Source organism: Elephas maximus, chromosome 11 (assembly GCF_024166365.1).
Source record: "Elephas maximus indicus isolate mEleMax1 chromosome 11, mEleMax1 primary haplotype, whole genome shotgun sequence".
Classification (NCBI taxonomy): Eukaryota; Metazoa; Chordata; class Mammalia; order Proboscidea; family Elephantidae; genus Elephas; species Elephas maximus.
Genome location: NC_064829.1, coordinates 55,415,400 through 55,428,177, shown reverse-complemented (window position 1 = coordinate 55,428,177; position 12,778 = coordinate 55,415,400). Strand labels below are relative to the sequence as shown.

At 48.4% G+C, this 12,778-nt stretch overlaps 1 protein-coding gene across 5 annotated transcripts in view; it reads left to right on the top strand.

Moving 5' to 3' along the window:
* The window catches only part of ST8SIA5 (ST8 alpha-N-acetyl-neuraminide alpha-2,8-sialyltransferase 5), a 79,635-nt gene that overhangs the window by 36,578 nt on the left and 30,279 nt on the right, over nt 1-12,778 (top strand). The window lies entirely within an intron of this gene.

Sequence of the window (12,778 nt, the reverse complement as noted above, 5' to 3'; positions counted from 1 at the left end):
GTGTTCCCATCCCAACAAAGGATTACCCAGCCACACCTGCTGTCAGGGAAGGTGGGTGCTGAATTCTCTTGTGCATAATAGTCTCTGGGTGCCCTCTCTGTCAGGACTGGTGGTGTGGGGTGGGGAGTCTGGGGTGGGGCGGAAGCACTGCCCCCTGTTGCAGGGATTTCGGGCACCAGCTTGCAAATGTGTGTGGGTGTGTGTGGGTGGCAGCTGGGGTGGGTGCTGGGCAGCTGGGGTGGGTGCTTGCTCCTCTGAAATCCTCTTGCACAGGCAGGGCCTGCTGTGCCCACAGATGAGGCTGACCTTGGCTGGGGAAGCATCATTTCCATCAAGACAGCACTGAGATTTGATATTCAGGCCATCTGCGGTCATTTCTCTTGATCTGTTGTAGTGTTTGAAGCTAAGAGTAGTAACTAAGGGCACTCTATAGAGTCAGGAGTGGGACTTCAGTGGCTATGTGTTGAATGAATTAGAGTGGAATATTCTCAAGTGGGGCAGCACACTCCTTGCGGGGGCTCTGTGGGGAATTTTCACAGACAAGGCAGGATGCCCTTTCTGCTTGGAGCTGGATATGGCTGGAACCTACAAGCTAAGGGATTTCCAGGGGCTGATTAAGCTGTTTTGTCCTGTGTTTCAAAGTACAGGTTAACTTTCGGATCCATTTCCCTAGCAAAGAGGCCTGAGTTTTCATGCTATTAATTTTGACCCCAAAGCATTAAATTAATCTGCAGAGGAGAAGTAATGTGTTTTTCAGGTACCCCCAATGCGTAGTATTTTCATTCAATGCTTTGAAAAAGTGAAGGTATGGATCCAATGCCAGAAACCAATAGGGGCCGCATTCACAGACGGGCCAGAGGGTGTGGAGATCACTGCACACCACGGCCCAGGCTTAAGGGACCTTCTTATGGCTTGCTAGGACTCCAGTTCTTTCCATCTGGAAAGTTTGTGGTAGGAGCCCTGGACAGCTGGTTGGCCTCTGGGACCTTGTTCAGTGTCATACTAGGAGAGTGAGGCATCCACAGAGCTGTTCCTTCCAAATGTTGAGCTTCTAATGTTGACCCTTTTACTGGGTGACCCGCCCACTCGCTCAACATACCCTTTAGTTACCTGGCAGCTAGGTAAGTCAGCAAGTATCTGCCTCTCAGGATGTGTTGCATACCTCCCTGGGAAGGACTTGGTTATGGATTGAATCGTGGCCCCTCCAAAGATAAGTTGAAGTCCTAACCCTCCATACCTGTGAATGTGACCTTGTTTGGAAATGAGTCTTTGAAGATGCTCTCAGTAAGTTAACATGAGGCCATACTGGAGTAGGGTGGGTCCTAATCCAATATGAGTGGTGTCCTTATAAAAGAAAGGAAGAGATACAGACACAGGAATGAATTGCTCAATAAGCAAGATAGGCACGGGCTTACTTGTGCTTACTTACAAAGACATGGTGAAACCCACGTGAAATTGTTCACCAAACACAAGTAATCCCATGCGTACCTTGATTATTGTCAACGCGTGCATACCTTGCTTACTGGTTAATCTGGTCTTACACAGACACAGGGCAGGATGGCCACGTGAAAATGGAGGCAGAGGTTGGAGTGATATATTTACCAATCAAAGAACACCAAAGATTGCTGGAAACCATCAGATGCTGGAAGAGACAAGAAATGATCTTCCCCCTGCAACTTCAGACAAAACATGGCCCTGTTGACACCTTGAATTTGAACTTCTAGACTCTAGGCTGTGAGATAATAAACTTCTATTATCTTAAGCCACCTGGTTTGTGGTACTTTGTCATGGCAACCCTAGGAAACTAATGTGAAGAAACTCCTTGAAAAGTTCACTGCGGTTTTGGCTAGAAAATACTAGTCAAGTGAGCAAGATGGGACAGGCCTCTGGGAAGCTGTTTCTGGGCAGATGTCCCTGGATAGCTGCCGAGACCACTGCTTAGATTCTGTTTCTAACTTCTTTTCCTGCCAGCACCTTTTGTCTTTCCTCCCTCTTTCCCCTTTTTTGCTTCTTGCTTCTCTTCCCCTCTTGCTCTGCCTATTTTCTTTTCTCCCTTTATTCCTGTCACTTTCTTTGTCTTCCTTCCTCTCACCTCCACTTCCTACTCCCTTTCTTATCTCTGTTCCCCTTTATTTTCTCTTTCTCTCCACCTCTCTCAATGACTCAGGCCAGCCTCCCATGCCCTGTCAGTTGAGATGGCTCAGTTGCTCAGGGTTAGAAACTTCGCTGGCCTCTGCCAGCTTGGTTTTGGAATTCAGGTGCCCTTTATCAAACATTGGTACCAGCTGAGTTGATTTCCTTCTGGAAAGCTGCCACTTGACCAAGGCTCCCTTAGTCACAGAATAATTGTGATGACCACACATCTCAAATTTCCTGGGACAATCCCATTTCAAATCCCAATTCCTGGTTGTTTCCAAAAGCACCTACATATGTGAGAGACTACAATACATATATTTCCCACATGTGGGAAACAATGGGTAATGTAGTTAGAATGGAACCCTATATTGGAGATTTTTTTACCTTGGTATATGGGCGACTTCTTGCGTCATTAAAATGGGTGAAACAGCTCCTGGCAGCAAATTTGCAAAGCTTAGGGAAGGACCTAATGAGGACACCATGGAAAGTGCTCTGCCGAGCGAAAGCGCATCATCCCAATTAACAATTTTCTGTGCCTGGAATACGTGAAGAGCTTTGCAGTATTCTTCACCTATTGAATAATTCAGTGCATGCTATATTTTGCTGTCTGTGGTTGTGTGGTATGTTGAAGTGTAGTGCAACCTGGTATCATTGATTATTAATGGGAAGTAAAGTGAAAAAACAGTCAAACAATAAAACAAACCCACTGTCATTCCAACTCCGAGCGACCCTGTAGGACAGAGTGGACCTGCTAGGGTTTCCAAAACTGTAAATCTTTACAGAAGCAGACTGCCACATCTTTCTCCTGGGAAGTGGGCTGGTGGGTTCAGATCACCAACCTTTTGGTTAGCAACTGAACACTTAACCTGAGTGCTTAACCACTGTGCCACCAGGGCTCTGAAGGAAAGTTAGGAGGTACCAAATGTAACCAAAGGATAAAGAAGGACAAAAAAGCAAATGACTCATAATATTCTCACCAGGAGCCATAAGGAGAAGGAGCAGGTACAAATGGTCAGCCTGGAAAACGCTAAACAAGACCCCAAAGGAAATCCAGGCCAGACAGTGCTCATAGGCTGGAGTCAGAGCTTCGCAGTGGAGAAGGGCTGGCGGAGGGCCAGGCTGAAGTGGAAAATGAATGAATTGTGAAATATGCATTGACGTATGGCCTTAATTTAAGTGGGGGTCTACAAAGGGTTGCCAATAAGTACCCTTAGAGGAACTGCTTTAATGAACAGATAGAAATAGTTTTAATCAGCAAATGCTTCCATTGAAATAGGTTCTTTGAACAAGTAGGGAGGGTCTTTGAAGGCAGTACTCATCACATTGTTCAAATTACGGGTTTATGTTTCTGTGCCCTTCACTAGACAGCTATTGTACTTCTTTTCTTTAAATTCTTAGAACCCAGTATTGCACTTGCCATGTAGTAGGTGCTCAAAAATATTAATTGAATAAAAAATGAATTCACCAGGGAAATAGTAAAGATTATTAGTTAGAACCAAACCAGTTGCTGTCGAGTTCATTCCAACTCATGGCGACCTCATGTGTGTCACAGTAGAACTGTGCTCCATAGAGTTCTCAATGGCTGATTTTTTGGGAAGTAGATCACCAGGCCTTTCTTCAAGGCACCTCTGGGTGGACTCAAACTTCCAACCTTTCGGTCAGAAGCTGAGTGCATTAGCCCTTTGTACCACCCAGGGACTCTATTGGTAAGAAAGCAAACTTCAATGTTGGTACCCCTGAATCTCCATTAGACACTTATTCCATTGGATTTAACCTTGTCCTCTCCTGGCACTGCCTTTGAAGATTAATCCCCAGAAAGAGGGAATGCTTTGGAATAATAAACTAACTCATCCACAGTTTGGATTTATCAGAGAATTTTCTCTTGAGAAGAGCAGGTAGGGGGCAGCTGTGTGGGAAAAGGGAGACTGAAGGGTGAGGGGTGGTGTATAAAAAGTAGAGAGGGGCCAGTGAAGATAGATGGTATACTTGTGCTATAACTGACTGGGAAACTCTCCCAAACACCCCCCCTCCCCATGGGACATGGAGATCCTGAGAAAGGTAGGTGGGGTGGGAGAGGTGAGGAACATGCTTTTCCTCCCTGGCCAGCCCTGGGCTGGCTTCTTCTAGCCTGTCCTGATTCCTCATTTGTCCAGTGACACTCTGAGGGCAGAGGGAGGCAGCAGCGCCCTTGGTATCCTCTGCCTCAGGACATCCCAGGGGAAGGTCACAGGGGCTGGGGGAAACTGAGGTAGGAGTCTATCCTAACAGCCAGAGCTGACCTTCAGCCTGGCCCATGGCCACAGTGCTTCAGCCGCATTAAACATACTTCATGTCCAAGTCCTTGTCCTTCCATCAGCATCCACTTCCTGCCTCACCTCCTCCTTGCAGCCTTCTCTGATAGCCCCAGCCCTCCAGGCTCCCCTTTCATTCTACCTTCTGTAAGACGTGTGTGCATGGAGGACTGTTTCTGTAATTACCAAAACAAACAAGCAGACAAACAAACAGACCCATTTCCATGGAGTTGATTCTGACTCATAGTGACTTAATAGGATAGAGTAGAACTGCCCCATAGGGTTTCCAAGGAGCAGCTGGTGAATTTGAACTGCCGATCTTTTGGTTGGCTGCTGAGTTCTTAACTACTGCGCCACCAGGGCTCTGTCCAATACACGTGGACCTTTCATGTTAGCTAAGGTGTCCCTTGTACCCCCAGCAGCCCCTTACCCTGGAGAACTGGGCTGGAGAGCCTGTGAGTACATTTCCAAGGTCCTTGGCCCCTTCAGCTTTAGGCACAGCCCACAGATGGCCTGCTGGCTGGTCTCATTGGCTCCTTCTTCCAGGCTCCACACCAACCTTGGCCTTCCTGGTCTTACACGGGGTTGGCAAGAGGAGATGTGGAAAGGCAACCCCAGGAACTCTTCTTTCTGACTAGAGCAGAGCTGGCCCAGGCTGCCCACCACCCCAAGCTGTCTATCCCGGTGGATTTCTGGGTTGGGGTACAGGTGACTTCCTAAGTGGGAGGGTAGCACCAGACACAGGGGAAAAGAGCAAGCCCCAAGCTGATGACACAAGAAAGCACTGTCTGCAGAATCATGAGCCAAGTGAGTGTTGAGTGCCCAGGCCAGAGCCTGCTCTCTGAGTTGAGGACTGGGTAGTATGTGTCTAGCATGTTCCATGCGATATGGGGTTTACAGTTGTCATATTTTAGAGCTGGAAGGAACTTCACTGAATTCAGTTTAGCACTCTATTATGGTGTATTGAATTGTTCCCTAATTATTTCACGAAAGTGTATAATTAGGTAATAAATTGTGTGGTACAGATGGTGAGAGTGCTGGGAGCTCAGTGTAGAAGTCAGAGGCGTTTCCGTGAAGGGGTGAGACTTGGCTTGGATCTTGACGGCCAGTGCCAACAGTTACTGAGTGCTAACTGTGTGCCGGACACGGTGCTGGGCGTCTTACCTGTACTGTCTCATTTAATACTCACTCTCAAGCCTCTGAGGTGGGTGCTGCCATTACCCCCATTTTATAGATGAAGAAACTGAATCACAAAATGTTAAGTAACTTCCAGGTGGCAAGTGGTGGAGTTGGAGCACACCCCATGCGGTGTGACTCTCGAGTCCCAGTGCTAATGGAGGTGTTGGTGTGTTGCACAGAGGGATTATTCTGGGATGCAGGAAGATCACCCAGGCCTGGGTTAGGTCTCCTTGGCTTTCCTTTCTAAACCCTCTCTTACTTCCATTCTTGCCCTTAGTTCCTGGTTGTTTAAAAAAAAAAGAGCTGGAATAAAAAGACCATATTGACTCAATTTAATTTATGTGCATATTCCCTTCCCATATTGTTATCAGTGCTGCAGGGCTGGGCTTAGGCAGAATTATCTTTTATGTCTCTCATCTCCCCCTTTCCCACTTTTCATCTTCTGTGCCTTCTCCCGGCTTCCCATTCCCCTGCCCCTTGCTTAGTGCTTTCCTGACTGTTATCACTGAAAATGATGTGTTCCACCTGCTCTTGGGAATTCTAAATTCCAAAGAGGAGCCAGGGGTGCCAAACTCCAAAACCAAAAACCCTTTGCTGTCTGGTCGATTCTGACTCACAGGAGCCTATAGGACAGAGTAGAACTGCCCCATAGGGTTTCCAAGGAGTGACTGGTAGATTTGAACTGCCAACCTTTTGGTTAGCAGCCGTAGCTCTTAGCACTGTGCCATCAGGGCTCCTTAGGAGCGCTGAACCAAAAACCCATTGCTGTCAAGTCAATTCCAACTCATAGCGACCGTATAGGTCAGAGTAGAACTGCCCCATAGAGTTTCCAAGCAGCGCCCGGTGGACTTGAACTGCCGACCTTTTGGTTAGCAGCCGTAGCCACTTAACTATACCAGGGTTTCCTTAGACGTGCCAGTACCCCAAAATTACCCCAAGAGAAAGAGTTTTTCATGGTGAAATCTCAGGTGAGGTGACAGCTGTTGAAGGAGGGACAGGCACAGCCCTGGGCGTGTACTCCTGCATTAAGGCCTACAGGCTGGCTTAGCATAAGCCTATCTGGTCAATTTTCACTTCTGTGGAACAGGACAAAAAAAAAAAAAAAAAAAGCAGGTGGAGGGTAGAACTCTTGGGCTCCTTCCAGCTGGAAGAATTTGGGGAGTCAGGTTTGGCAGGCTGTTCTAGGCCGGTGCTGGAAAAACAAAACCAAGCAAAAATGGCGTGGCTTCCCCCTTTCCTCGTGCACCTGACAGGAGCCTCTCGTGGCCTGACTGACAGAAGTAAGGTTGCAGACAGGAGGCTGTCCGTGAGGCAGGGTCGTCGGTGTGTGAGACTCCTCAGGTGGTGTCATTGTGAGCTCCCACGGCCCCCATGCCTTGTTGCCCTGAAGCACCAAATGGAGTCTCCTGGGCAAAGAATCACTTACACAAACTTTTCTGTGCCTCAGTTTTCTCATCTGTAGAACTGGAGTCATATCCCAGCTACTTCTCGGGTTGACACAAAGGAGGTAAAAGACACTTACGTGCTCTGCAGGTGACCTAGATGGCCAAGGGTTCTTCTCCTGTGAGCTGCTCTAGGTTACTGAGGTTAAAGCACCCACATGGGCCCCAGCCGAGCTGAGAGGAGCATGAAGGTTTCCTCCTGCCTTGCTCAGTCACCACTGGGGACCCCTGGGTGAACCTCCCAGGTAGAGCCTGGTCCCAGCTTGGCCCAAACTCACGGCATCATCCAGAGCATGTGCCGTTCCCTCTCTGGGCCTTGTTCTCCTCTGTAAAATGAGAAGTTTCCATTTGATGACTGAGGGCTCCTGTCAGGGCCTCACCCCTTCCTCACCCCAGGTCAGCTCCCGAACACCCCATTCCTCCCTTCCTCTGGGGGTTGCAGCTTTCCTCATGGCTTCTGTGGTTGCTGCCTCCAGCTGTCCTTAACGCTTTATACCAGTCCCTTAGCAAAGGCAGGAGGCCACAGAAAGGAGCAAGACAGAGAGAGCAGAGGAATAGATGGAGAATGGAAAGAAAAGGGGTATGGGGTTGGCCTGGGAGGACCAGGTGTCCCCCTGATAATCAGCGGACACTCACAGGGTAAGACACTTAAAGGCCGTCCCAGTTTTTTGTTCCAGGTAGCCACACATAGCTAATCACTAAGTAACTAAGGCACTGCTCAAGTGCCCCCTCTTCAAGTATTCTCGACCTCCCACCCCTTCCAGGGACCCTCCGATTTCCTATCCTGCTTTACTTTCTTACAGTGCTCATCACTACCTGGCACTATCGTGAATAAATATTTTGTCTCCTGTCATGAGGGCAGGGACTTTGCCTGACTAGTCAGTGTGTCCTTACCTAAGACAGTACCTGTCATATAGTAAATGATCAGTAAATCGTTGACGTGTAAAAGAGAAAAAAGTCCTCCCCACCCATTGAGGGTTACGCACAGGCAACAGAAGAGTCATAGGTAACTCGGTATAACAAGGGCTGGGCTGGAGGTGTGCCCGGGGGCGGGGCTCTCAGAGGGAGGGTCAGAGGCTGCCAAAGGAAGCTGACACCTGGACTGACTTCTGATGGGTGAGACCCAGCGAGGAAGAGTATTCCAGACTGAGAGGCTAACCCAGGTGACAGCAGAGGACCTAACCATGCCCCTGGCCCTGGGATGGAGAAGAGGGCTACTGAGGAAGTAGGAGTGGCCAGATTTGGGAAGAGGCATAGTGGGGAGAGGCAACTAGGATGCAGTTCTTGGCGTGGGCACCTGGGGGGATGGATGGTGGCCAGAAGCCACCAGCAGCAGCTTCAACGGTGAATGTATAATGCTGACCAGTGCAGTCCAGGCTGTTAAGCTGAATTTTACCAAGGAGAGCTTTGCAGGTCTCCCTGGTCTGGCCCAGAAAATAAGGCCATTTCATATGTGCTCTTGCAGAGAATGTGCTAGACACTAGATCTGGGGCCCTGCAGAATGGCTGGTTGGAGGAAAGAGGAGTGAATCTCCGCGTCAGGCTTTGCTCCTGACTCTGTCCCACCCCGCCCCAGGAATGACATTTCAGGGTTGAAGTGAAGTTCACACTTGGATGGATTAACCACAGGGCCAGCAGGGGTTGCATTTAGAGCATCAGACTTTAGCTTTCAAGTCTGATAGCCCAAAACATCTGTAGTCATTCCTCTGTACTGATGAGACCGTGGCCCAGGGAAGGCAAGTGACATCCTGGGCCACAGAGCAGAGTGTGGCATCACCAGGGGCCTCTGAGAAGGGTCTCTCCTGGCAGCTGGGACCTGCAGTTGTTACCGGTGTAGCCCCTCTTGCCTCTCTCTCTGTGCCTATTTGGGAAGATACTTCAGTTCCTTTGAATTGTCAGGCTGCAATTTTTAGACTCTGATTCCTGTGCGTTTGCTCTGATGGGTAGCGTGATATCTTGAGACAGCAGCTGTTGTGTCTCTAGAAATAGCACTGAGCTCACTGAAGTGCTGTTGCCCTTGGGATCGGGGGGAGAGGGTGCTTACTGAGAAAACCCCCAGAGAACCTGGCTTGTCACAGTCAGGGAGAGTGAGTGTGCTGAAATGATTAAGAGCATGTGTTCCGGGGTCTCAAAAGTCTGAGGTCCATTTTCCAGCGCTACCATTTACTGAGGCATTGGTGGTTCAGTGGTGGAATTCTCACCTTCCATGTGAGAGATCCGGGTTCAGTTCTCAGCCAGTGCACTCATGCACCGCCACATGGCTGAGCAGGTTTCAGTGAAGCACCCAGACTGACTAGGAAGAAAGGCCTGGCAATCTCCTTCAGAAAATCAGCCAGTGTAAACTCTATGGATCACAACAGTCTGATCCCATTGTGCATGGGGTCACCATGATTTGGGGGGTGACTCGACGGCAGCTAACAACACTGTTGACTAGCTGACTGTTGTTGGGCAAGTTACTTTACCTCTTACAGTCTGAGTCTCAGGTATAAAATGGGGAAATAATACCTGCCTGCCTCATGGGGTTGTGGTGAGGATTAAATGAGACAAAGCTAAAGGATCTAGTTTCAGGGCTGCCACATACACTTGTGCAGGTTGGGCACTAAACAAAGACACTCAGCTATGGGGGCAGTTGAGGCTGAAATCCAGCACACTCTCACTTCACAAGCCACATGCCTGTCATATGGCTTAGTTCACCTGGAGGAAGAGGTGAATTTGCAAATAGAGGTGTGGGCTCTTGGTGTTCCTACCCAGCGTGGAATGAATATCAGGTCTTGGTGTTCTCTGAGAGTCTGTACCAGGCTTGAAAGAAGTCTGGGGTGTAGGTTCCTAAACCAGGGCAGCTTTCCTGTACCCCAGGGGCTGGCGGAGGTCTAAGACGTGTGCTCTTGCGTGATACAGTCACCTCCCTGTGTTCCCATTCTCTTGAACAGCAGCAGCAGCACCTAGAGGCTGGGGGCAGTGGGAAGGGTGAGATAGAAAGCTGAATGCATGAGCCTCGTTTTGTACAAGCCAGTGGTTGTTGGGGCCCAGAGTACTGTGGCCCCATGGAAGACTTCTTGGCCCTGGAGAAGCTCTGGAGAGGGAATGAGGCCAAGAGGGGAGAGCTGTTTGTGGGACAAGCTCTTGGGGAAAGGCTGGTAGGAATTACAGAGCCAGGCTCTCTGCAGGCTTGACCCTGGACGGGCTGAAATGAGGCTTCCTCAACCTGCAAAGCTAAAGCCCACAAGAGGGGAGCTAATGTCCAGGACCACCACCATCACCTTTTTTGTCTTCTTATTTAGTGGTGCCTAGCACCTGCTGATCAAGGCAGCCAGAGCCTGCCTCGAGCGTGCAGAGACAGAGGGGGCAGGACGAGTGCAGCCTGGTGCCCATATCTGACTTGGCTGCTGGATGTCCCATGGCATCTGAGAGGAGCTGGGCTCCTGACATGACCACGTGGGACTATTTATACCTGTCAGATTCCTGAGTGTGATGCCAGCATCCCTTCCCCTTAGAACTGGGGAGAGATAGTCTTTCCAGCATTGAAAGAAGAGGTGGTGACTAACTCACCTTGGAGGCTGATAGAGCTTAAGAAGGGCAGAGAAATTGCTTCTCTCACGTGTCTAGCAGGTTCAGGGGAAGTTCAGAATATTTGGAGGGAGGTCATGATTCAAGAGAAAAGGGCATTTATTAGTAACTTCCAATAATAAGAATCATATGCCCATTACAGTAAACTTAAAAAAGACAAAGGAAAGTATTTTAAAAATCACTCATCATCCCATCACCCAAAGAAACCCACTGTTAATATCTGTTATAATGCTTCCATTTCCCATACATTTGCTTATTGTGTATAATTCTTTTTGGAGATAGTGCAGTTTTGTAACTTGCATTTTTCAGCAACATTATCATGTGAGCATCTTCCCATGTCGTTACACACAAAAAAATTGAAGCATCTTTTTTTTTTAATGTTTTTAAAATTGTACTTTAGATGAAGGTTTACAGAACAAACTAGTTTCTCATTAAACAGTACACATATTGTTTTATGACATTGGTTAACAACCCCACATCATGCCAACACTTTCCCTTCTCGACCCTAGGTACCCCATTACCAGCTTTCCTGTCCCCTCCTGCCTTCGAGTCCTTGCCCCTGGGCTGGTGTGCCCCATTAGTCTCTTTTTGTTTTTTATATGCCTGTCTAATCTTTGGATAAAGGGTGAACCTCAAGAGTGACTTCGTTGGTGAGCCAAAAGTGTGTCCAGGGGCCATACTCTTGGGGCTTCTCCAGTCTCTGTCAGGCCAGTAAGTCTGGTCTTTTTTGTGTGAGTTTAGAATTTTGTTCTACATTTTTGTCCAGCTCTGTCCTGGACCCTGTATTGTGACCCCTGTCAGATCAGTCAGTGGTGGTAGTTGGGCACCATCTAGTTGTACTGGACTCAGTCTGGTGGAGGCCATGGTAGTCATGGTCCAATAGTCCTTTGAACTAATATTTCCTTATATCTTTAGTTTTTTTCATTCTTCCTTGCTCCTGAAGGGGTGAGACCAGTTGAGCATCTTAGAAGGTCGCTCACAGGAAGCATAATTTTTGATGTCTGCCTAATGACCTATATCCACAGCTAAGAGGGATTGCTGTGGCTCACTCCAGAATGCAGTCCTTTGGTGTCCTGTCAGAAGCAAAATCTAGAAGTGGCCTAGCGTTGCTGTGCTTCTCGTAATCCTATTTTCTCAAGTCAATTGTCTTTAGAGACTGAGATGGGACCAAAAAAAAAAAAAAAACCCAAGTCACTTATTGTCAAGTTGATTCCAACTCATGGCGGCCCAATGTGTGAAGAGTAGAACTGCTCCATAGGGTTTTTAAGGCTGTGACCTTTCAGTAACAGATTTTCAGGCCTTTCTTCTGAATGCCTTTGGGTGGGTTCGAACTGCCGACCTTTTGATTAGTAGTCAAGCACTTAGCCATTTGTGCCATGCAGGGACTGCTTGAGATGGAGCAGTATAACCCACAAAAAGCAAAAGCCCTGGTAAGATGGAGAATGAAGCAAGGGCTGTTAGTTCCACTTTCCAGATGGGAAAACTGGGGTTTCAGACCCATGCATGGAGCAGTTTTAATGACTTGGTTGAGGTACCAGGTGATGTCTGCAGCAGAGATGGAGTGATCAAGGGCAGTCCCAAGTCAGAGCAGAACTTGTTGTTGTTGTTAGGTGTCCTTGAGTCAGTTCCAACTTATAGCAACCCTATGTACGACAGAACGAACACTGCCCGGTCCTGTGCCATACTCACAATCGTTATGCTTGAGCCCATTGTTGAAGCCGCTATGTCAATCCATCTTATTGAGGGTCTTCCTCTTTTGGACTGACCCTCGACTTTACCAAGCATGATGTCCTTCTCCAGGGACTGATCCCTCCTGGTAACATGTCCCAAGTATGTGAGATGAAGTCTTGCCATCCTTGTTTCTGGCTGTATTTCTTGGCAGGGGAGAGGCTCACTAACAGCAACAGATGGAGGATGCCAGCCAGTCTAGAGGGTGGAGGAACTTCCTGAATTATTCATCCCTGACTCAGCTCTGCTGTCAACCAGCTGGGAGACTGTGAGCAAGTCTTGACTTGCTGGGCCTCTCTGCACCCTCCACTGGAGCTCATGTCCTTTTGTGACAGGAGAAGGGGGAGGGAAGGAACAAACATTTCTTGGGCTCTCCCTGTGTGCCAGGCACTGTGCTAGTGCTTTCCCTGAAATTCACATCAGTATCTTACTCAAC